The 26,362-nt window shown below is 41.7% G+C and overlaps 1 protein-coding gene across 5 annotated transcripts in view; it reads left to right on the top strand.

Annotated features, from left to right (window-relative positions):
• Chrm3 (cholinergic receptor muscarinic 3) overlaps positions 1–26,362 on the top strand; it is a 450,464-nt gene that overhangs the window by 343,016 nt on the left and 81,086 nt on the right. Inside the window, exons 1-2 of one of the 5 annotated variants that reach the window (XM_055603960.1) lie at positions 17,544–17,595; positions 18,264–18,323. The exons of 3 other annotated variants lie outside the window; for them this stretch is intronic. The gene's annotated coding sequence lies outside the window, so the exon portion shown is untranslated. Of the gene's footprint in view, positions 1–17,543; positions 17,596–18,263; positions 18,324–26,362 lie in introns of those variants that run through there. One more of the 5 variants, XM_055603956.1, reaches the window with a different exon arrangement.

The raw sequence follows: 26,362 nt of genomic DNA, 5'->3' as shown, positions 1-26,362 counted from the left end.
AGACTGGCCTGTGCCTGTATTCTTAACTATATTAAGACTGGCGTATGATCAAATCTAGAAAGACTAGGAAACAAATAATGAAATTGGAGGCTATACTGCAAGATTCTAAGTCCCTCTGTGCTCAGCTGTTTCACTTGCTGTGGGAATATTGCATAATTACTTGACGTCTCTGGACATTTTTTCCCATCTGTACAATCTTATAAAGTGCCTCATAGCTCACAGAAGCACTATGAGAATTAGCCTCAGGTAACAAACATGAAATTTAACACCTGTCTGCCTCAGGTCTGGACACAAGAAGTGAATTTGGTGATGTTCTATGTCTCTATTTAAATTGTCAGTGAGGTATACATTCATCAGTGAGGTATACACGAGGTTGTTTTGGTATATTGTAATACTCAGAGAAGGAAAACTGTGCTGGCTAGCTTTTTTGTCAACTTAACACAAGCTAGAGTTTTCAGAGCAGAGGGAGCCTCAGTTGAGAAAATTCTTCCATAAGACTGGGTTGTAGACTGCCCTGTAAGGCATCTTCTTACTTAGTGACTGATAGGGGAGGGCCCAGCCCGTTGTGAGTAGAGCCATCCATGGGTTGGTAGTCCTGGGTGCAATAAGAGAAAAGGCTGAGCAAGCTATGGGGAACAAGCTAGTAAGCAGCACCCCTCCATGGCCTCTGTATCAGCTCCTGCCTCCAGGTTTCTGCCCTGTTTGAGATCCTGTCCTGACTCCCCTCAGTGATGGTCTATGATGTGGAGGTATAAGCTGAAAAAACCCTTTCCTCTCCAAGTTGCTTTTGGTCATGGTGTTTCATCATAGCAATAGAAACTGTAGCTAGTACACTATTAAAACTTGATTGCTAAGTGTTGCATAAACCTAATATAAAGGTTTTTTAGCCACAGGAACCCTAAGTACAATAATGCTATGCAGTTAGCTCACTTTGGGGCGGGTGAAGGTGGCCCACAATACTCCACACTGCAGTTCCTTATGCTGCTTTAGTCACAGAAGCCATTAGTTTCTCCATGTTTAGAGAGAAAAAAAAGATTTGAACCATCAGGAGTAGAACAAAAAATTCAACTTAGAAACCAATGAAAACCATTTACTTTTGAAACAGAAGTCTTTGGATAGCAGAGTTTTCATCAAGTATAATATTTTTTCCATCAGCGATGATATATATTCTGGTGAACAAAATGATGAGTATAAAATGATGTTGACATGTTTCAGAATAATGATGGTAATAATCATCATCAACATCACCATCCTTGCTTCCACAAAACCTGCATTCTTGCATATCACAGAAAGATCCCACAATGTCCCTCAGAGTTATCTGATTCCCATATAATCAGATGCCTCTACCAATAGAAACAGCTAGACGTTTTCTGTTCACGGGGGATAAAAGGAAATACAGCCTATCAAATACAGTCATCAAATGTTTTCTAACAACTCAGGGATCCAAGAAGCAGTGAAATATCCGGGAAGAGAACAGAGCTTCCTTAAATTTCATGATGTGATAGGGGTAGAGCCCTTTCTCTCTTAGGGGAGAAAGCCAGTCTGTGGGGAAAAGGATCCCCAAAAGAGCAAAAGGGTTACCTTAGAGTCATATAGTTATTGTTTCATTCTGTCTTTTTGGTCATATTAGTTAATTAAAAATTTTCAATAAATACTATTTGTTATTCTTCCTTAGATACCTCCTCTTGTCTGACATATGGCACCTTGGTCCCCCCCCAAAAAAAATGTTCATTGTGTTTCTTTATATAAATTTTTCTTTTGGAAGCAGAAAGAGCTCAGAATTGTTCTTAGAATGACCAAAATATTGAAGTGATTTTCATTTTGGCATCCACATCAATGACGGCTAATACTTTTTCATGCTTATTGCTGAAGAGGTAGCTTGACTCTTGAGTATCCTCCCCCTTCAAGCATATTTGCAATCCAGCCTTGCACAGTTGGGTTTTACTCTATAAAAAGGACTTATTTGGGAAACTCCAGGTCCCTTCTTGATAAATAAAATGTTCTGCTTTTAAAGAGGCGCAAGACTGAAAACGTTCTGCCCAGATGGGAATATTTTTCAGCTTTCAAAACTTTACTTCAGAAAACAAAGTGTGCTATAAAAAAATAAAAAAAAATAAAAACACATACCATTCTTTGTAATATGAATGCAGACATGTTCTTGTGTCTCTTTAAAAAGAAAGTACAATTCATCTTGTACTGGTACCATCAGAACTTCCAAAAAAATCTCACTGCCAAGTAGCAGTTGCTGTTTTGTTAAGGCGAGGATATGACTACGGCAATGCCCATAGCAGGTTTGATCGAGATTCCATTTTAGGCTGCCTGGTGTGAAAAAAAGCATGAGGGACCCCAAGGCAGAGACTGCAGAGCAGCATCGTGTTAGGAGACAAACCGACATGTGCCATATTGCACATGTAACCATCCTGTAATCTGGGGTGATGGAAAAACAAAACAGCCTGCATCCTAGGACAGGATTTTGGAAGGAGTCGGAGGCTCGGGGCTGCTGTAAGGCAAGCTTCTGTTCAGATTCAGTGAAATAACACAGAGAGGCATTTCTAGAAAAGGCTGTCTTGACTATCATGACGCCTTGATGAGAGACTTTTTTGACTCTTACAGCTATTCCCAGATCTAGGCCCTGCATGTTTTTAAAAGTGAAACTCAGTGGATTTTTGTGCGTTTTGGCTTCTGTTTGTGTTCATTTGTCTCTGCACTGTCTTCTTCATCAAAAGGGCATGAATGGTACCGTGGTCTCTGTGAACATTCCCCATATTCTTCTCCCAGAAGCTTGGTATGGTGGCTAGATACTCACAGTCTAGAAGCAGACTCTCTGGGTTTGAATACAGCCTCTGCCAGGAACTAACATTGTACCTCAGTTTTCTCATCCAAAAGTTACAGATAATCAGGGTTTCACGGAGTTATCACAAGGAAGGGTTAGAGCAGTGTGGTTCTCAACCTTCCCAATTCTAGACTCTTTCATGTAATTCCTCATATTGTGCTGACAACCCCCAACCATAAAATTATTTTATTTACTGCCTCATAGCTAATTTTGCTACTGTTATGAATTATAATGTAAATATTTTTTACATAGACCTTTACCAAAGGGGCAGTGACTCACAGGTTGAGAACCACTGGGTTAAATGATTCAATGATTGAAAACTCTTTATAACAATATTGATCACACTGTATGTATTATATAAATGTGTCTTAAATAAGTTTTAAAAGGAGCATCAATTAAGAAAAGGGACGAAATTGGGAAATGTTACTGGATGCCTTCTCATTTTCTTAGCAAGGCTACTCAGAATCAGATGCACTACTCTCTTAAACTTGAGCAGATGCTAGCTCCATCCCCCTAAAAAACTGAAGGAGAGGGGGGAAAAAGAAGAAAGCAAAGTTTGGTCCTGGAGGAAATTATCTAGAAAATGAAGCGCATTCAAAGAGACTCAAAGTAGTAGACTTCTGTGTGGCACAACTGTGATCTAAAAGACCGATTCTGTGAAGTAACATCTTGTGAGTGTCTGCCCCACATAATACATGATGCTGTGCTCGACGAGTTGTGTTCTTGGAAAGGCTTGTTAAGCATATAATTGTGAAGAGTAGAAATCTAGAAGAATTCCCCTCCTAGGAAAAAACAGGAGTCTACCTAAAAAAAACAAGCCAAAGCAACACATCACCTATGATACAACAAGCTCTCAGAGCAGAACAGTGTGGTAAATTAACCCATCGCGATTTTTTTTTGTTTAATATTTTTTCATTTATTATTATTACAACTTATTCACTTTATATTCTGGCTGTAGCCCCCTCCCTCATGTCCTACCGATCCTACCCTCCTTCCCTCTTTTCCCCCTATGTCCTACCAGTGGAAGGGGAGGGCTTCCTTCCCCACTATCTGACTGGAAAGACATTTGAAATGACATTTGAAAGACACTTTGAAATGTCTCAAGGTGCTGTGATTGAAGACATAAGAATGCCTAATGATGGGATGAGATCACTGTTTAGCTAGCTCAATCGCTATACTTAAAAAGCAAATATTAGTTTGTAAACATTTATTCTAGAAAATGAGCTATTTTATGGGGGACACTCATCACTGATTAAATTGCAATAAAGCCTTTGGGAATATGATTAAATTGCAATAAATAAATTGCAATATTTGAGAATATAAAACCATGAGTTAATCACAATTATATAAATAAGTGCCAAGCCCAAAATCTTGAAAGAGTATGGAGTTTTGTTTATGAGAGTTAGGAGTGTTGGTGGTGTACAAAGCAAAGGAAAAAACAATGCTTTCTTCTATATTTTGAGGATATAGCTTGCTAATCTACAAGACTGACTAGTGACTCATACTACTCAAAAGCAAAATAAGTGCAGAAAGTAAGTCAACACTCATTGTGAATCCACCATCAGCTAAGTTCAGTGCAAATTGTCAGCCCAAAATTTGAATCATTAAAAAAGTTGAAAGATGGGGTTGGGGATTTAGCTCAGTGGTAGAGTGCTTGCCTAGCAAGCACAAGGCCCTGGGTTCGGTCCTCAGCTCTGGAAAAAAAAAAAAGACAAAAAGTTGAAAGATTATATTTCCTGACATATATGTAGTATGCCCTTGGGCACTCACTTTTCTTCAAAGGGATCTGAGAAGCAGAACTGCTCAGGCTGACCTTTGACACTTACTCCATTATCAGTGGTATCCTTACAGTATTTTTCTGTACTCAAAAGTCCTGTACGCTATTAGTCTCAAATTTTTTAAATCGAAGTATTAAGATTGAGAGAATCATCTTTTCTTTGTTAATGCTTGAGGTCATAAATGACCAAAACGTACTGTTTTGTTGGTTAGTTTCCATCATTGTGACAAAACATATGACCTAATCAACCTCAGGAACTAGTGGGAATCTTTCTGTTGACCCAGCTGGGTGGCTAGATCGTCGGTAGATGAGCCTACAGCTTGGCTTCTTGAAATCTCCAACCACGAAACAGAGCCGGGGCTCCAATCACAGCAAAACTTTCGCCCTCAAGCTCCACCCTCCGCCCACTTTCTCCGCTTAAGCCCTACACTCTCCTAAAGCAGGGCCACCGATTGGTCACCAAGTACACAACCTCATTCCCAAACTCCAGCTTTAAAAGCTTTTCCACTGTCCCGTGGTGACCCTGCCTATGTCCCTGTGGTTTTATAAGCTTCCTGCAGATCCCTTCTGACATCCATCTTGGCAGACAAGTTATACAAATTTAACAGTCCCTCCCACCTCAGTCATGGTCCTGGCCTTTCCCTGGCCCTTTGCCAGCCACAATATAAGATTCTTAAAGGACAGAGACAAGGACTGTTAGTCCTTGCCTGAAAGGGGAATGACTGAATGTCCTTTGGTTCACGTAGGATGTTGTGCTGATAGCAGCCAGGAGATTTGGATTTAATTCAGAAATGTCTTGGACATTACCCACACACAAGCCTGTAATTCCTCTCTTTAGAGCCACAATTACAGGGGATGCCAGGTCTTATTCATTTTGGCCTTTTTTGTCCAACTATTTCTTCTGTGATTATAAACACTTACAATGACCATATAAAGTCCCATCCTTAAAAAGATGCACACATATAGTTTCAGGAAGGTAATGTTTCCTGTTACGATTCCATTTCTGTTCCTAGTCAGTAGCTTCAAAGAGCTCAGTCTAGTAATATTCTCCTATTCGTTGTCAAAAAAGGTAGACAGTCTCCTGTCTGTATTTGCAGTAATTCCTTAATAATGAACATGATTCACAAGGTCTTTTATTATTTAATTGGTTTTTATAAGGTGATTTTGGAGTAGTCTTAAGTCCACAGCAGAACTGAGAGAAAAAGATTTCCCAAACACCTAATATCTGCACAATGCATAGACCTCCCAGTTTTCAGTGCTATATTGGATACCAAAAAATAAAAAACTTTATTCTCATCCCAAGTTTCCAGAATCCATTGGAGTTCATTCTTGCTGTTGCATGTGTAATGGGTTTGATCAGATATATGAAGACATTGTTCTAGAAGAGATGGCCCTGGGGTACTTGCTACGGTGAGACCTGAGTTTGGACTCTGACAATCCCATAATGCCACATGCTGCAGCAAGTCTCTGATCCCAGTGCTCCCACAGTGTGCAAGGAGATGGAGAATCTCCAGAAGCTCTCAGACCACTTAGCCTCGCTGGACATCAGCAAACGAGACCCGGTCACAAGCAAGTTGAGAGGCCAAGATTGGCACCCAAAGACTGACAACCCAAGGTTGTTCCCCGACCTACATAAACACAAATACACACACACACACACACACACACACACACACAAAGTTATTTTTCTAAGACATTAAGACTACTGTGATAGTTTAAGAATGTTTTCACTACCAGAAAGTGTTCTGGTTTTGCCTGTTCATCCCTCCATCCTCAGTAATCTCTTCCAGCCGTGGATTTTGTTGTTCTGCTTTTCTTTCTCTGGGATGTCTTGTAGTTGATAACTGGACCATGTGTAGCTTTTTCCAGTTGACTTCTTTGATTCAGGAATGTCCACTTGCAGCTTCTCCGTGTCTTTACGTCTTTTAAAAATTCAGCTGGCTATATTTCTGTGAGCCAGCTCTTGATTTCTCTGTTCTGTTCCATCGAGTTGTCTGCCTGTCCTCTCTAGCACTGAGTTTTCACGATGGTTGTAGCTTTCAGTAACCTTGTATTGTAGCTTCTACAACCTTGTATTGGCTCTTCTGCATCTTTTGATTCTCCGTATACAATACGGAATTTGTGGTTTTCCTTATAAACCAAATAACTTGAAGGGATTTTTACTGTGATTGCACTGATTCTATATGAAGTTAGGAAGCAACTTCTGGACACGATGAAAGTTCCTGTCCCTGAACATGCACTATGTTCACATCTACATCATTCTCCTTTGGTATCTTTTACTGGGGATTTGTTGGATGGATAGATAGATGGATAGATAGATAGATGAAAAGATAGATGGATAGATGGATGGATAGATAGATAGATAGATAGATAGATAGATAGATAGATAGATAGATAGATGGATGGATGGATAGATGGATAGATAGATGGATAGATAGATAGATGTTATTTTATATATGTTATTAAATTGACACCTAAGTTATTTCATTTGAGGGAAGATCTAATGTAAATGTTATTGGTTTGTTGTTTTGTTTTGTTTTGTTTTGTTTTTACTTCAAATTCAACTTCTCTGTTGCTGGTAGAGAAAAACAATGACTTTTGTACATTAAACTTACGTTCAACAACCCTGATAAAATTACACATTAATTTGCAGGGAGTTGGGTTTTGGCATGTGTGGTTTTGTATTTTATTCTTGCCTGATGTATGCATAGATGTTATTGCCCTCTGCGAATAGTTACATTTCTTCCTTCCTAATTTCTTTATTTTTATTTAATATGCATTGGTGTTTTGACCGCATGTATGTCTTGCAAGGATGTCAGATATTGGAGTTACACACAGGTGTGAGGTGCCATGTTGGTGCTGGGAGTTGAACCTGGGTCCTCTGGAGGAGCAGTCATTGCTGGCAATTGCTGAGCTATCTACATGCACCTTTATTTTTTAAATGTATTGTGTTAGCCAAATCTTCTGATTCAACATCAAAAACTGTGGTAAGAGGGGGTGCCCTTCCTGTGTCCCTAATGTCGAGAGGAAAGCGTTTGGTTCCTTTGTGTAGTATACTTTTGCATGTAGCTCTTACCAAATTAAAGACGTTCCCCCATTTCTTCCTAGTTTACTGAGATGTTTTTAATGTAAAATTACATTAGTTGATTTTCAAATGTTGAGTCACCTTGAATGCCTAGTACAAACCATAGCTGGCTATTCTATATGCTTTTCCTATACATTGCTGTATTTGGTTTGCTAAAATTTTTTTGTACTATTTTATGCATAATGTCCAAGAGCTACTGGTCTTTAGTTTTCTTTTCCTTTTTTGTTTTCATGAGGGAAATGTTAGAACTGTAGAATGAGTTTGTGTTCCTTTCTGCTTCTGTCCTATTCAAGACATTGTAGGGTACTGGAATAATTTATTTCTTAAATTTTTGTTAAGATCGACTTGGAAGTACATCTGAGCTGGGGCTTTCTGTTTTGAAAGCTCCTTTATTATACTTTCATCTTGTTCATAGTTACAAGCCTACTCAGCTCACCTGTTCTTTCTTCTGTGAATTTTCCCAGAGTGTGGCTTTTGCTACATATACTGCTTGCTTAAATTATCAAATGTGTGTGCACATGAAAGTTCATAATATCTCTTTTCTTTGATGTATGTGGTATTAATGGGTATTTCTCCTCATCTACTCCTGATAGGAGGAAACTCCCTTTCTCATTCATTAGTTACCTTGATTAGAGCCACACTGATTTTATTGATCATTTAGAAAGAGCCATATTTAGGTTTTGTTTATTTTGTTATTGTTGTTTATTGATTTCCTGATTTTCATCTCATTTATTCCTGCTTGCTTTGGTTTTGATCTATTTTCCTAAAGTAGGGGCTTAGATTATTGATTTTACTTCTTCTAATATGTGCAATGTATATAATTTCCCTTTTAGAATGGATTTTTCGGTTCTCTCAAATTTTGGTAAAGTGGTATGTTTGCTTTCATTTAGTTTGAAGTTTCAAAAGAATTATTTTGCGATTTTTTTCCCCCTTTGGTTATGTGTTATTTAAGAGTGTGTTGTTTAGCTCCTAATTATTTAGAGGCATATTTATATTTAAAGGTATGTTATTTAACAGCCATATTCCTGTTACTGGTTTCTAGTTAAGTTGTATGGCGACCTGAGAGTAGTTTCTGTATGATTATATAGCCATACAATGTAAGTACATACATTTCTCTTAAAATAGTTTAATTATGTGTATATGTGATGGCGATATGTTCATAAGAATAGGTGCCTATCGAGGCCAGAAGAGGGACCTGAGGCTGGAGTGACAAGCAGCTGTGAGCTGCCAAACGTGGGTTCTGGAAACCCAACGCAGGTCCTCCCCAAGAGAAGTGTGTGCCATCTGTGTGCACGTGTGTGCTTGTACATCTGCTGAGCTGTGTTTTGTGGCTCACACAGTGCTCTATCTTGGAGATTATTCTGCATAAGCTGGAAAATTGTATATTTGCTGTTGTTGTGTGAAGGAGGATGGAGAGTCATTACATCCACTTTGATTTATAGCATTTTTAGTTCTACTCTGTACATGATTATTTTTCTTCCTGCTGTGTCTATCTATTCTGATGGAAAATTTCGTGTTCTTTAACTATGGCACTGGATTCATCTATAAGCCTTTACCTTGTGTACTTTGATGCTGCTTCTGGTTGCATTGTTATGTCTTCTTGAGGAATGTACACTTTATGTCACTCTTGCTCTGAGATCTCCCCTACTTGAAATTAACACAGATAGCTGATTTCTCTTCATTGCTGCTAAAATGCTATTTCTGTTTGTTGTGCTGGTTTTTTGTTCCTGTTTTTGTCTCCTTTTTAAATTATTTATTTATTTACTTACTTATTTACATCCTGATCGTAGCCCTCCCCCTCCTCTCCTCCCAGCCCCACCCTTTCTTCCTCATCTCCTTACCCTCCCTCCCCTAGTCCTCAGAAAAGGGGAGCCCCTCTGCCAACCCACCCCAGCACATCAAGTTGAATCAGGACTGAGCACATCCTCTTCCCCTCAAGTCTTTTCCTTAAATCTTCTGTGACTTTACTTAAAGAGCTGCTCTCATTTTCTCTCCTTTCTCAACACACCAAAGCACCTATTTTTTTTACTGTTTGCCCTAACATTTAAAATGCATTGTCTAGTGCTTATCTAAGTCTACTTTCAAATAGCACTCGACAACTGTAAGACATCACAGGTGGTATGATTTCCTTATAAAACCAAAGCAGCCATGCACAACTGCTATTCGTGTTACTTATATATTATCGATAATCAACACGTTGTTGTCATTGACATGTTCTGCAAACTGCCATCTGTTGCTCATAACAGAAAGAAAATGAATTTTTTTTTCCCTTCATTGCTTCCTTCTCTGAAATGCTTACTTCCTTTTTCTGTGGTTTCAGATTAATTTTACTTTTCTTTTTGATGACTAAGCTAACCTATTAAACCAAAAAAAAAAAAAATGGTGATGCAAATCATTTGAAGCTCTCTAAATCATACTTTTATCTTGGTATCTTGGAAGAGTATATAAATGATGTGTTTTTTTTTAAGTATGTGTGTGGAGGAGTATGTTTGTGTATGTGTGTATGGAGGTACATATGCCAGCATGCATTCACGCAGGTGGCACAGGAAGATGTCAGATGTCAAATCACTGTCTACCTTATTTTTGAGACAAGGTATCTCGCTGAACCTGAAGTTCACTGTTTCAGCTAGTTTCCTATATCACCACTCTTCAAAACTGGGATTACTGGCTTGCGAGGCTATGCCTGGCTTTTCTTTTCTTTTTCTTTTCTTTTTTCCTGTAATAGGTGAGTGCTAGGAATTTGAACTAAGGTCCTCTTGTTTGCCCAGCAAGCATTCTTATACACTGAGTCTCTTCACCCCAAATATGCCATTTCTAATGTCCATTCCAGCTCTAGTTTTCAGTGATTTCAATTTTGTCTTTTCCTCCTGCTTACAGGATTTGCATACCAAATTGTTAATTAAAAACCTATCTGCATTACACCCCACAGTTGTCTGGCATTTCCATTGTCTCTTCAGTCCTTTGCTGTCTTTCCAATCTGCCATCTGTCAATTTGCTGACTTGGTGATATTTCTACCACCCAAGCTTGCCAGCTTTGCAACCTCTGAATGAGACTTGAAGCTCTTGCTGCAGGATTTTGAGGCCTTGGAATAGATAGGATCAGGAGGGCAGAGGGAAGCCTTTTATCCTCTGCAGTACGGTGGCTCCCCTGTAAAGCCAACAGATTCAAGGCCAGCATCCTCTGGCCCACTATTAGAGGAGAGCTCTGTGACATAACTCCAGAGAATTACATTCATATGGATTCTTTGGAATTGACAGATAGAGAAGATTGACAAGGGCTAGTCCTCTGATTTAAAAATAAAAGGGGGGGGGCTGACTGAAGTGAGTGTTCAAAACAGCTGCCATCGATAAGCTCTAGCTTTTGTTTTTATCTTCTTGGAATGGTTTGTTTTGGGTCTTGAAAGTCTCCCTTGGGAAAGGAGCTGAGGTCTTTTCTTTGTGTATGTGGACAGAAGATCCTGCTGTGGGGCATATGTTCATGTACATTTTAACCGTATCATCCCAGATTCTCTGTCACAGCATGCTAAACCTGGAAAAGTTAACTGGCTCATTTTCAGTCACTTGGTTCTACTTTCTCTGAAATAGCATTGGCCTATGGTTGTTCTCTTGATATCCATTTAACTTCAGAAGAACTGGATATTATCTGAGTCAAGAAAAATCCAATTTTATTTTGTTTTTAAAGCCAGTCCCTCCTGCACCTGTGTCTAATTTCTTTTATTACTGTCTTCTCTTTCTGGTGCAAAGCTAGGGTGAGACAAATGCAAATCCTAATGATCACTGACACAAAACACTATTCTCCAATTGCCACTCTAATTATATTCATCTGTTATTTATGGGGGAAGGAGCAGAAGTTAGAGTCAATGTTCAGGAGTGAATTCTCGCCTTCCATTGTGGGTTCGGGAATCACACCCAGGTCTTTCGCCTTGCTGTCACAACCCCCGACAGCACCGTTCCGACATGATACGTGGATATCCTCATTTAACGCTCAGAGCAACATGGTGAGATGAATGAATACTGTTAGTACCTCACCTTACAGGTAAGGAAACTATGACCCTGATGAGATAAGAAATTTACACAGGGGCCACAGGGAGGGGTTTGGGTGTTCTGGCTTACACATCTCAGAGTTTGTCCTTGAAGCTCAGTTCATCCCAGCTGAGTGCTGAGTCTTGTCAGGGCATCTCAACAGGAAGGGTAGTGCCTCCTGACAGTTGTTTAAATGGAGCTGTGGTTGGGAGACCTTCACAGAAAGTCTCAGGCTGTCACAGGCAAGCAGACTTCCCCTGAAGGTGGTGCTGTTGGAGTATCACCCATGATGCTGGAGGAACAACGCCTTTGTGGTAGCACTAAGACACAGACCACACAGTGGAAGGCAGGACAAGAACCCAATGAACAGTAGGCTGGAGAAAAGCTGGAGGAGGAATTCCAGGCAGTGGAAAGTCTTGTCATTAAACCGGGAAGGCTGAGGATAGAGGGAACCAAATGAGTTCAGTGCTGGGGTTTATGCTTCTTAAAGGACACTCTGGCTTCCATGTAGCAGTGATTGGCAGAGGGTACTCAGGTGTCTGGATGACTAGTTAGTGGGTGGAAGTAAGAGAAGAGTATAACACGGGAGTCAAAGCTACAATATACCTACAGGTTTAGCTTTCATACATGGAACAGCTTGAATATGAAAAATGTCCCCAACAGGCTCCTTAGCTAGTGGAAACTGTTTCAGAAATTTCCAGAAGCCTTTAAGATGAAGGTGCTAACTAGTAGACAAAGGTTAGAGGCAGGCAACCTTTATATCCATCTTTGTTTCCTGCCAGACCTCTTTGTTCCCTGAGCCACAGACAGAAACTCTCACCACCACAGACAAAGCTGTTCTATATGTTCTCCCCATCACTGTGGACCCTGTTACATGAAACTATGAGCCGACAATTCTATCTTCTCTTACATCATTTTTGTCAGTCATTTTATCATAGTCATGAAAAAAAGTAACTACTACAAAACAGAGGTAAATAGTGGCAACTCGGAATTCAGAAAGATGGGCTAGAAAAAGGCAGGAATATGATGAGTTTGAATTTGGATTTCTAGTAACTGGTACATCAGTCATAAAACCATGGTGCCCACCCATCTGGAATTCTTGGGACAATCTAATTTGCAGAGGGAGTTCTTCCTCCAGGTGGCTGGTAGCGTTATGAACTCAAGGTAGTTTGAATAACACTGCCCCCATATGTCACAAGGACTCCATGAACTGCAAATGGAGGTTTGGCCATCGGTAAAACTCAGAAGCTGTGTAGAAGACTGGAATAAGCTGACAAAGCATAAATAAACAAATATCATATCTCTCAGAATCCAAGAAATGAGCTTCCAGTGGCAAGCAAAAATCAACAACCTAGATTCTTGAGAAAGTCAAAATAAAGTGAAGTGAAGAGATGCCACTAAGTGTGTCATTTCCAAGGACCTCAGGCAGTACAAGGAGGTGGGGCGGGAACAGTTAAGGCTTCAGTGTTGTCCAGCAGGTCCATGCTGAGAGGACATAGGAATGACTGTCTTGGAGGACTCTGTTGGACTTGATCATCAGCATGGCACCCTTCATTCTCCAGCTCTGGCTTTAATGAGTGGTCTGATCTGAAGCCGCGTCTTCACACATCAGTCACAGGTTTCTCGGTTAGTCCTGCTTCTTAATGCCTATTGCGGGACTGAATGAGACAATAGGTAGATATAAATAAATACACTATTGATATGAATAGTCACTTTCCTATAATTATTAAGTCAAGCAATAGTGTTTTTCTTACCCTGACTCTCCTCTGAGACAAATAAAATGAGGAATCAAGTGAACTTGAGCAATGAAACTTTTTACATTCTTGGGAATATTTTTGTATGTGTGTGTGCGCGCACATGTATCTATGGATGTACCTGTAACCATGACTGTGCAAGCCCACGTGTGTGAGACTGTTCCTGCACATGCATGAGGAGGCCAGAGGGAAACCATAGCTCACATTCTTGAGAGGCCATCCATCTTGTTTTCTGAGATGGCATCTCTCACTGGGCATTGTCGGAGGTCACCAATGATGCCGCTAAGCTGGCTGGACAGTGAGCACTCTAGTGCCACACCACACCCAGCTCTCTCCTTTCTAACTTGTGCTCTGTGGGACCACACCCAGGCCTCATGGTTGCAGAGCAAGGCACTTTGCTGCATCACCCCAACCCTATAGTTTGTGTTTTGGTTCTACGTACACTTCGTGTGGCCGTCGGTTTTTATTCAGATCCCCTCAAAGGCCTGTTTGAAAGTGTTATTGAGCAAATTCACATTTCAAATGATAACCCTGAATGAAAGATCCTGTCATGCATGTCAATTCAACAGAAAGAACTTCATTCTTTGTATAGTGCCTTCTGTTTCTCTCATTCATCAGGAGAGTATCAAATGTTTATCAATCTAATGACTCTTGCTGATAGAGCTGACATCTAGTAAACTCAAGAAAAATCAGTAGATTAAGGTAGTATTAGCCTGTGTTTTCCTTATATTAGAATCTAATTTGAGTGTTCCTGGTCAGGCAACTCTTCTTGGAGTGGTATGCCAAAGGAGACAGTTCATCCTTGGCCAAATTTCCAAATTCATCTGAAGGGTGTCCCAACTACAGTCTTAAAAGAACAGAAAGAGCCAGGATAGACTGACTATGAGGGAGTGCTCTGGACCCATTTTCTCAGAGCTGTACACATTCCCTCTGCCCATGTCCCCCTGGACAGAGCTTAGACCACATTTAATAATAACAGAGACTCCAAAATGTTGTCTTGGAAAGAAAGAATAACTACTCTAAACATAAACTTGTCTTAGACCATGTGTAAATAGTATGAAACATGCCATAGACCATTACTAATATTCCAGGAACACCAGTGTCCCAGTCATATGGGTTAAATGCAGCATCAATTCCATTTTCTTCAGACTCCTTACTACTCTTTTGAGGACTATTTATGTCTGTATCCTAGGACTAAGGATATACTAGGTGACAGAGTTTTTGCCTAGTATGGATGAATCCCTGGGTTTATTCTCAGAACAAACAAGCAAGAGGCCATTCGCAGCCCTGAAAGTAGAAGACAATTGTACTGGCCGCCTGCACAGAATAGGAGTTTTCAAGCCCATTCACCCACTAGAGCACAAACACAATACAGCAAAGATGAGGCTTTATTGGCATCAGGGTCAATATCAACATAACATCCCATCTACTCTGTCATCATACAGTGAGCAAGTTCATGTTCATGAGAACTATTTCAAAGAAATGTTCAGTAACTTACAGAGCACTTAAAAGGTAGAGATTTTGTTTTGGATTGCCTTTTTATTAATAAAATATAACAAAACATATCGGAAACCATCTGCAGGAATCTGCCCCCAAGGAAAAGAACAGCACGTCCACAGCTTGTCAAGATCAATAGCAATTTCTCTAAAGAGGACTGTAGGATGAGCGCAGTAATATCATTAGCAGATCTGCTGAGCAGGGAAAGCGGAAGCAGGCACAGATCTGGGTGGCCCTGCATCTTTGGTGGCTGTAGAAATGCTACAGTGAGCAATTCAGGTCTGTTCATCAATTTTCTTTTCTGACCCATGAGGCACAAATGAACCATTTTTCCCTGTTGTCCTGAGACCAGCTTCACCTTGGGAGATCATAAGCTGGGATGGACAGTGTAGAGTCCAGTCCCTGCCAGATCAGAAAGCTTGAAACGAAGCAAACGGGGAAAGGTGGGTGGAAGGAGAAAGAGAAAGGAGGGAGGGTGGGAGAAGAACCACAGAGAGAGAAGGAAGGAGAAGGAGGGAAGGACACAGGGGGAGAAGGCAGGAAGGATAAAAAAGGAAACAGAAGGGAGAGAAAGGGATAGGAAAGGAGTAAGGGAGTAAAGAAGGGTGAAAAGGGGAAAGGTGGGCAGGCAAGATGGCTCAGTGCTAAAAGTGCTTGCGGCCAAGCCTGAAGAACTAAGTCCCTGAGCTTGATCCCCACAACTCACATGCTAGAGGGAGAGAAACGAATCCTTACAAGGTGTCCTTTGACCGCCACACTATGGTCAAATGCATGTACATACTACACTAAATTCAATTAATTAATTAATTGGTTCATTAACTTATCAAGGGTGGGAGGAGGGAGAGCAAAAGGATAAAAAGCAATTGAGTTTGGAGAGGAGGGGCAGGATTCATCAGATAGATACTAAGGTGATAAGAAAACAGAAAGTAGATTCTGAGTCGTGTAAAGAGACAAAATGGGAAATCCAAAACATAGGCACCTGCCAACAGCTACCACAAAAATTTCAATAATACACACAGGTACAGGTCTTCTAAATTCTACTTCAACACTAGTTTAAAAAGACAAAGCAGAGTTCATTGAGAAGCAGAGGCTTTTGGGGAGGTCAGAATGCAAAAGAGAGTCTTCCTCTCTCCCTGCTGTCACCTCCAGAGCTCCCACAGACACTGCTGCCCACAGCTCTGGTGTCATCCGGGCTCCATTCTCCAGGTCCCATGGGAAATCAAGGCTAAGAGAAAAAGCAACCAAATCCTGTGTCCTTTCTCCCTCGTTGACTTTCCCATCAGAAGGATGAAGAGAGCAAACTGTCATTTAGTTTCTGTGTTACTGAGTGTCCATCATTAGTGCTGGCACAGTAATGATGGACAAGGTAAACACTGGGTTAGTTTTCTTTCTCTTGCTTACCCTGAGGCTGGATAAGCTGTGAAGAAAAGGTTTTCTTAGATCACAGTTTTAGAAACTAACAGTCCAAACTTCGTGGCCCTGCCTCTGACAAGGGTTACCTTTCCTCCACCAAACCACATCATGATAGATAGCATAAAGGGGAGAGGAGAAGGGAGGGAGGGAAGAAGAAAGAGAAAAGGAGAGGGAGAGAAAGAGAGAGAGAGAATGACATAAATAACAACAACACAAACAACAGAAAACAGAAAAGTAGAAGTACAAGGATTCCGGTCAGAGGGCAGCACCAATGACAGAATTACCTAGCATTATATACCCCGCCTGTTAAAGGGTTCCATTGTCTTCTACATCATCAAGGTGACTCCAAGCTTCCAGTATGAGCCCCTGGGGAACACGCTCCAACCAGATACAAACCACAGGGAGACTATTCAATTTGTCTCCAAAAATATATGATGTTGGAAAGCTTTCCCAAGTGCCTACATCATACATGAGAATAGGTCATTAATCCATTCGTTACCTTATGCATGTGAACTAGTAATGTTAAAAATATTTACAGCATTCCTAACAATACTAAAATTATGTATAATTGTTACAATAATAACTACTATAAAAATATGTTACTCATACTTATAACTGTTATATTTATTATAAATGTGTTGTTCATATAAAAAACAATTAGTATATCCTCTGTCATAGTCACTTTTTTTAAAGACACTATGACTGACTGTATAGAGCACACTGGCCTCAAACTCATAGAAATCCACCTGCCTTTGCCTCTGCCTCCCAGGTACTGGGATTAGAGGCATACACCACCACACCTGCCCCTGCAACCAGTTAATTTTCACTGAAAGTTAGAAAATATTAGTTTCTCTAATGTAAACTTACTAGAGACCTTCAGACTAATTTGTTTTAAGGCATTTTAATCATGGATTGGCATGATTACCCCTCCTGTAAAGACCTTTAATAACTTATGATAGCACTAGGCTTCTTGGAGGGCTTACTACCAACTCAAAATTTAGAAAATGCTGAGCAGATTAATTTTCATTGAAAGTTGACCACCCTGTGTTCTCATAGACGAGAAATATTTTTTTTTTTAGATTTGTGGTTGCAACTAATTTTTTTTTTTTTACTCTTGGCACTTAACTTACTCTCAGCACATTGGGTCAGATCGATTCATCTTAGTCTGAGCTGGATATAAATAAACTGTGGCCTTTCCAAGGATAAAGTGAAGGTGAGTTTATTATGATATTTTTTTACATTAATTGTGTTTGGTGACTTTGACATTCAGGCACAGGAAACAGATTTCCTGATGTCCTTTGGCTAAGCACGCTTCCAGATTCATCAAAGAAACTCCAAGTATTGATAATCACATTGCTGTCATGGGTCAGTCTAGGCTCTTCCCTACTGTCTCTGCCCTGAGCATGTTTGTATTAAATGACTGAAGTTCATCCTTATGAAGGAGCAAGGCACCTGCACGTCCACACAGTGTTGGGGTTTGGATGTTTTGCCCTCTCCTCTGGACTCTATCACTTCCAAGAGAGCTGAAGACAGAGACTAAGAATAATTATGCAACAAAGTAGAGAGTGGTCATGGAAGAAAAAGGAGGATTTGATAAATGTATGTTTACATATTTATCACAGAAGAGAGAAAGATCACACTTATTAAAAGGTAGAGATATCATAAAAGCGATGATGAACCACTAAAGGTCCAGATGGTGGGCACAGCTTCTCCTACCAGTCATTCATAGTGAATACAAACTGTAATACATTTGTGAGTTCCAGGTGTATCTCCACACACTTAGCTGCATCCCTGTGCCCTCATGTATGTGCTTCAGTAGATGCCCATGGTCAAAACCCTTGGTCCACTCTTCTCTTAGAAACATCCTCTCTGTTGTTATAGGAAGGCCTGCACCCAGTATCCACCAGATCAGCCCTTGGGACACTTTGCCCAGCACTATGTGTAAGTAAAATGAGATGAACCAATCGGCTATCTGAACTGCTCACTCCCTCTCCCTCTTTCTCCTTCTCCACCCCCCTCCCTACTGCGCTGAAAATGTCAGCAATAAAAGCAGTCACCTCTATTGCCGCAGAATGCTGACTTAAAACCAGTGGCTGGGCTTATTCAAAGGAATGGTTTGACCATTTCCTGTGCTAGGAAACTGCTTCATGGCCACCAGCAAACAGGAATATGGCACCAATTTGCTGGTCTTCCTCCTCGTCCCTGTGGGCACTGAGAAGCTATATTCTCAGATCTGAAAGGCCACAAGTTGCCCACTCAGCCCATTGCCTGTCTGCTTAACACACACCTCAGACTTGAAAATCTAATTTCAAATCTCACATCCTCACAACCCACTCTTCTTTCTGTCTTTTTTTTTTCCTCCTGTCTGTCTCTTGACACGTATGGGTTTTTCTTCCCAATCAGGCTACATTAGATACTTTAGATAATGACAAAATACCTGACAGAAGCAACTTGAGGACGGGGAGTCCACTTTGGCTCAGAGTCTGAGTTAGGAAGTTTGGTTAGGAAGATGCCAGAGTTCATGATGGCAGGATGGCCTGCAATTGTCTCTCCAGCCTGATCTCACCAGGGCACCTGGAGTGATTCTTGTGAAACCCATGCCACAACATGCTACTCAGACGTTTCCTAATTAAGATGCTATAACAGCTTCGTTCACTTCCTGCATGAAATTTACAGCCATTGCAGGACCTGGTGCCCTGTGTGACTTCCTGCTGGCTTATTCATGATCACCACATAGAATCAGGCCCTCCCTTCTTGCTTTACCCGTGCTGTCTTATTCGTTGTGTACCTACTGTGCAACTTTCCCCAGGGAGATGTGAACACCACAGATAGCCATTAATGACAGACTAAAGACGTGACCCTACCCAAAGCTACCTTGGTGAATGAATGAGTGAATTTGCTGGGGTTACAAAAATACCACCCCAGCATGCATGACAACTTATAAAATTGTGTCTCTGGAGGCCCCTACCAAGCTTGCAAGGCAGCTCCGCCATGTAAAGGGCCCCTTTTCTGCAATCATTCACTGCTTAGGAAACCTGAGAAAGGGACCTTGTGAATCTTGGCAGTTCCTGAGCTTGGTAAGTTTGGTGAGCTTCCTGAGTCTTATGAATTTCCCACCTCCTTTTTCCTTCCTCATCCTTCTTCCTTCCTCTTTCCATGGAGGGAGTGTTTCATTTCAGAGAGAACAGCTTCGCAATAGTCCCATACACAGTAGCCCCCTGCGGCGCGGGGGGGGGGGGGTAAAGCTCTGATCTTAGCTGTCTGTGTGCAGTATCAGCCTACCAGAGAAGCCTAAATTAGAAGTCCTCCTTCTTTACACAGTCATCCTTTCCCTCTTGCCCCTGTACTCCAAGCACATAGAAGCACGGCGGATGAATGTGTCCAAGGAGTAAATAGTGCCAAGTGGGATTGTCCCTCGGCTCTGCATCAAACTGCTCTGCGCTGCACAGCCTTGGGGCAAATAGTGACTCTATGAAGTACTAAAAGGCAAGGAATACTTTGCCAACCTCTCTTTACTCATTAAAATATGGAATAAGTTTCTCTAAGCTTAGAAGTTATTGAACATAAGACGAGCACTCTAGACAAAATTATATGGATAAATGGAAAGTCTGTCAAGCGTCTGAAAATACTAGGTGGGCAGGGGAAGGTATGTGTGTGTATATGTGTTCCTAGGGACTGGTCCTAGGGCCTCACACATGTTAAGGAAGTCTTCTGCCCCTGACCTAAGTCCCCAGCCCCTGAATGTTTTCATTAATATTTAATTTATGAGTGTGTGCATGTGCATGAAATTACCCAAGGAAGCCAAAAGAAGATGTCGGTTGCCGCTGGAGCTAGAGTTACAGGTGGTTGTACGGGATCCCAACTCCAGTTCTCTATAAGAGCAGCAAGCACTCTTCACCACTGAACTATCTGCCAACTCCTGGTTTTAAAGCTCACGTGTCGAGAAGTACATCTGCAGGCATTTTCATTGAAGGTTGCCGGAAGCTGTAACAAAGTGGAGCTAGTGTAAAGAAAGACTGAACCTTAGGAAGCAGACATATTTCAAAGAGATGAAGAGGGGTCAGGTCATTGAAGGAAGCACAGAAGAGAAGGCCTGGTGTGTTAAAAAGCAGAATGATGAGGTGTCAAAGGAAGAGCGCTGAATGACAGGCTGTCTCAAAGACCAAAGCAAAGCGTAATAGACCTTCTAGAAGGCCATTGGTCTTGGAACTTAAGAGGTTAGTGGTAGTTCCAAAGTACTGTGAGTACACACATCAAGTCCTGATGCAGTGAGATTGATTGTGAAAAAGGCAGCTGGGATAGGCAGTGTGACCTGGACAAAAGCAGGGACAAGACTGAGACACATTGGTGGCATCAAGAAGTGAGAAATCTACCAAGGCTTAGAATAAGTGACCAGTGGATGTTTCTCCCTAATAGAACGGCTGTATTACCCCCTCCAAGTCTTGGGGAACATCAACAACTATAAAAGAGCCAGAGGGTGGAGAGAGATTCTGTGAAGTGCTATCTTCCAGGCATGGCATGGCAATTGCCCTCTCGAGTTCACATTAGCTGTGGTCAACATTAGGTCCTGATGGGCGGGATTCATGAGACCCTGCCCATCCTTGTGGGTTTATGAATGGAGCATTCATTCCTCTTTCTCCAAGGAGCTCAGGCACCTTCTCACACCACCACTCGGGAACCCAGTCATTTGGTTTTTATATTCCTCCACCCCAGGGTGTTCTTGCCTCTGTTGTCACTCTGGATGAACATAGCTCCAGTGACAACAGAAAAAGAGATTGCACTTTAACCGTCTTTCTGCTTTTTCTGCCTCATCAGTTTTCCCATGACAGTGCAGACTCTGGTGTCCTTCTGTGAAGAAGTCACTCTGCATAGCTTCAGACTTTGACAGCTTCATGCAAACCTGACCTCTGGAGAAAGGGAGGCTCTGTGAGGCACCAGAAGGCTTTCCTCCCCTTATGGTTCTCAGTAAACTCATGAATTCAGGGCCACAGAGCCAAAAGAGGGTATGCGGGAAGGCTTAGAGCTAAATAGGTGTCTCTAGCTCCCAGCCTTACCCCATCATGAGCCCCTAGGCTTAGGAAAAGTCAGTCTGGCTAAGAAGTATTTTTAATTTCTTCTTCACAATAGATAGATATTTTTGTTTTGAGGTTCAGTTGTTTTCCCCTGGATTAATAGTATTTATAGGGGTAAAGGGTTGGAGGGGTCCAAAGAATTTGTCAACTGAGCTGGTAATATGAGAAAGAAGACTGGCCTGGGGGAATTGCCCAGTTGACGAAATCTCCTTCTTGTTTGCCTAATGAACTGAGTTTAAGTTCCAGAACTTATCAAGAAGCTGGGCATGGTGGTGAGCATTTTTGTAATCCTTGTACTGGGAAAGCAGAAACAAGGGCATCTCTGGTGCTTGCTGGCTTGGCATACTTAATCTAGAGGCCTATGAGAGAGAGACCTTGCCTCAAAAAGAAAAAGTTAACAGTGCCTGAAGAATGACACCTAAGCTTGTCCTCTGGCCTCCACACACATGCATACATAGATATGCTGTCTCACACATATGCTTAACTCTACATGCATGTGCACGTGTGTGTACACACATACACACAAAGTAAATAAAATAGGAGTATGACCATGGTTCTCAGTCGTCTCCACTATAAAGGTACATGGTCACGATGAGAAAAACTGAGTGCATGATGAAGTGGTGGGTGGGTTTCCACAGAGGCAGGTCTCTGCTGCCGTCTCGTTCCCGACTGTAAAACCCTCAGAAGAAGGGAACATGTCCTCTGCATGTGTGTGGTCCTCACTTTAGTTGCCACAGTGTCAGGATCCCATGATAGGCTCTGTCTCTGCTGATTTCCAGCATATTTAGTCAGAGCAAGTAGGCACTAGAAGTTCCCTAGTGGTCCAGTCATTGATTCTCAACTTGCATAGGAATCATTTGGGTTCAGTCTGACTCCATATTTGCATAGTGAGGTCAGACATAATATGTTCCTCACAAACTCCAAGGCATGCTGACACACTGATTCATAGACAACACTTTAAGCGTCAGGTTCTGATGGAGTATGCCTTTTGTGAAGTTCGCCTGTCCCTGTGAGGTGTCTGTGGGGACCTAGAATTACAAAATGATCCTGTTATCTTCCTATGCTGTCAAATATCTAGACGTCAACTATTTAGCAAAGATGTTAGCAAATATGTTCACATATAACACACTATAAAATCCATGTAAAGTATAAGAAAATGTACAGAATTATTGGTTTTCATTGTGGTCTCCATTTTGGTTTGTTTGTTTGTTTGTTTGTTTTTTCTTTGCTTCCATTCGGCCTCCAAGGATTCATTCACTCCCTCTGCTCTTTAAAAGAAACGTTTCATAAGGTCTACGCAGGTACACCAATGAAGAAGAGAAACCATAGAGGTTCAAAATGCTAGTTAGCCTAAAAACAACAACTAATGTTCATGGAGTTCTTGTTTTGAGCCAGGCATGTCTCAAAATAAAATACAGCCAATAGTCATGGAAGTCTTCAGAAGAAACGTGTTCCCATTGGTCCCACTTCAGGGCTGAGGAAAATGAGGCTTACGGCAGCTGTATTTCTGAAAGAACAGGTGTCCCATAACAACAGAGTTCCTGCTGCCATCACGGTATCTTAGATTCCTGAAGCAGGTTCAGCCAGTTGCAAACACAGACCTTCATGCTTCTCTGAGATTCAGTTACAGTAAGAAGCCAAGATAAGTGCATTGGAGCAATGTGAAAGCACCTGGCATCTCTAAAGACAGCCTCGTATGTTAGAGAAATACACCAGGTCTATCCATCCATCCATATATATGTATATATGCATATATATCAGTATGAATCTAGTATTTATTTTTTTATTTCCTTTATGGTGACAATAAGCTGATTAACTTTTTTCTGAGCAGTAACCAGGCTGCAGTTCTAAGCACTTTCTCATGTGTGTGTTTTCCTGTCAAACAGTTATCAGCACGGGTGGGGAAAGTGTCTGTGGTGAACTTCTATAAAGAACAACGCTCCTAGGTAGAGAGTGAATGAGTTCCTTCCCTTATACAAATGGAATTGTGAAGTGGCAGCACTGGGAGAAACGAAGAATGAATTCATTCCTGTGCTTTCTGCCTTGGTACACTAAGAGTAGGCACATGTTCTGTAGCAATCCCAGAACTGAGGAAACCATGCAGAAGGATCCAAGGGGGCTGGGTTGCTCCCTTGGTGAGGTCTAAGTTCAGTGAGAGATAGTATCTCAGAAAAGAAGGTGGAAAAGCAGAGGAAGACATACAGCACTAACTTCTAGCCTTCACACACACACACACATTCACTCACTCACACACTTCTCAGGAGAGGGTATCTCTGTTAGGCAAGGGCTCTGAGAACTGCTTTCCTTTTTCTTGGTGGAAATAACAAAAGCCTGAAATTTCATGAGGGACCAGGTTCACTGTGAAGTTTAACCATGGACAGATTATTTTTCTTTTTTAAAAAAATTAATTATTTATTCATTTTACATCCTGAAGGCACACCTCCTTCCTCTCCTCCAAGACCCACCCATTCATCCTCTCCTCCTTCCCCCCCCCTTCTCCCCAGAAAAGGGCAGTTCCCCCTTCTAACCTTAGCAGCCCAACCCAGGACATCCAGCATAGACTGAACACTTGAAGATTAGTTCTTCGCTACTCAGCTGGATGTTGAAGCCAGTCTGGAAGCCGGGAGGTTTAACAAGTCACATGATGCAGGCTGGCTAAGAGGATATTCACATTGTCAAAATCCAAAAGCAGGGTGCCCACCTGCGCTTTGAAACCACCTATTGGAGACCATGGCAGCCACACTGTCAGAACAGCACTGTGTCATTCCAGCTCTGTGGAAACAGCCATTGGTACAGGAGCTGAAAGACTAGCCTCTTGCCTTCCTGGGACTTGCCAGAATTGGCAAACACACCAGTTCACCTTCCACATTATGATTCTCTGAGGATTTATGGCCTTAGGGAGCCTTAGAGAGCAATAGAGGTTATGGGAACAGGAGAGCGGCAGCATCCTACCTCTCCAGGAATGTTCAGTTTGTTTTTTTTTTCTTAGTGATGACAGCTTTATGATTTTATTGTGAAAATTCACAGACGGTGCCATTACAAAATCGACAGCCTTTTGAGGTATTTCCAAGGCCAGTGGCACTGAAGAGAGAAAGCATATTACGAAATAAAAGCTGAATAAAGCTTAGAAGTTAGGAACGGGATGCTGTTACGATGTGGGGAAATTGACTTCTTTCTTTTGATGCACGGCCATTATTCTTGAATGTCACCCATTTCTTTATGTAATGGTCCACAATATGGAAATTGTGCTTTCTACATTTAAAAAAACAAGACTTGTGAGTTTTCTGATTCACATTTTCTTCTGGGAAATCCCCCAGGGTAGGGACTTTTGAGCCGGTCTTCTTTCCACGCTGTATAAATGGAGGAGGTCCCCCCTGTTGCTCATCACTGTTCATGCTGTTTATGTCTGGATTATAACCGTCTTTAGTTTTTAAAGGAGTTTATTTAGCATTTGGGTTCCCAAGGGAAACAAATGATGGCAAAGTATCTTGACAGACTCACTGTGCGGTCATTTAGTCCATGGAGACAATGCAAGCTCATCCTCAAATCCTGCAGCTCAGCTAGGTCCAAATGCAATTCTGATCCCCTAATTCATGCTAAGGACACAGCAAAAGAAAAATGGTAATTCCTCAAACCCCCTTTCTTTGCCTCTTGCATTAGCTCTTTTTTCTCTCTCTCGCTTTCATTTCATACTCGTGTGTTTTCCATTAATTCTCTTCTTGGCTGGAACTTAGCTGAGACCTTAGCTTGTCTCCTTCAACTGTTCTTTTGATGATGTCTTTGTCCTTAATACTGTGTCATTCTTGCTAAGCCCCCTCCAAAGTCATTAACTCTTCTCTAACTCTTACCCTTCCATAATTCCAAAATCAGCTCCCATTTCCTTCCTGCTCATTTCCTCTTCAGATCTGGTGAAATGGTGACGCTGAGTGTAAGAGTTACCTGGATAGGGAGCTGGCCTAATTGGTACAGTGCAAGCATGTACCGATGCAAGCATGAGGACCTGAGCTCAGTCATAGAACACACCTTTAAAAGCTGGGTGTGGTAGCACACCAACACCAGCAAAGGAGAGGTACAGACTGGTAGACGCCTTTGGCTTGCAGGATGTTCAGCCTAGCTTTTCTTGGTGAGTTTCAGGTCTCAGTGAGTTATCCTTGTCTTAAAAACCAAGGTAAAGGGCTCCTAAGGAACAGCAGCTGGGGTTGTTCTCTGACCTGTAAAGTTGCTACACACAAGTACGAACCACTCCATGTGGAAGTCTCCTGTGTTCCGTTACCACTGGGCTTCTTACTTAAAACCTGCAAATGAGACAACAGTGACATGCCTTGTGGTGGATGCAATGCAGTGTGGTCCCCTCAGTGAATAGCTGGCAGAGCTACTGGCCCTACACCTATCATCTGACCCCTAGTGTGCAAAAACACAGCTTGCTTAATTGTGAACCACAGCTCCTTAGTCTGGGCAAGATTTGACAAGTGTTATGCCATTCTCTCCTGACCATTCATTCACTGACATGCCAATTGAGCAAACTCCTTATACGACCGACCCATCAGTAAGGGACTTGGTGTATTTCTCTGAAGGAGCTCATAAACAGGTGTTATAAAACACAGAGGATTAGGAGAATGAGAGGCAGAGAAAGGAACAATAGGCCACCTGGCCTTTGAGCCCTCTAAATCTGCCTGTCTCTGCTCTTCATAATGCCTGGGTAAAAGCCAAGCATACCCAGCTTTTTGCATGGGCTCCGGGGATTCGAACTTAGGTCCTCATGTTTGTACAACAAGTATTTTGCCTCCTCATCCCCTTTCCCCGTGCTTCTAAAGCCTATATTTGAGCAGAAGCGAGGAACTGTGGTGGGAAGAAGAAGATGGTGTGTGTGTGTGTGTGTGTGTGTGTGTGTGTGTGTGTGTGTGTGTG

This window comes from Psammomys obesus, unplaced genomic scaffold, assembly GCF_907164565.1.
Source record: "Psammomys obesus unplaced genomic scaffold, mPsaObe1.curated_primary_1811, whole genome shotgun sequence".
Lineage (NCBI taxonomy): Eukaryota > Metazoa > Chordata > Mammalia > Rodentia > Muridae > Psammomys > Psammomys obesus.
Note: the sequence above shows the minus strand (reverse complement) of the source record. Positions and strands in the feature narration are given on the sequence as shown.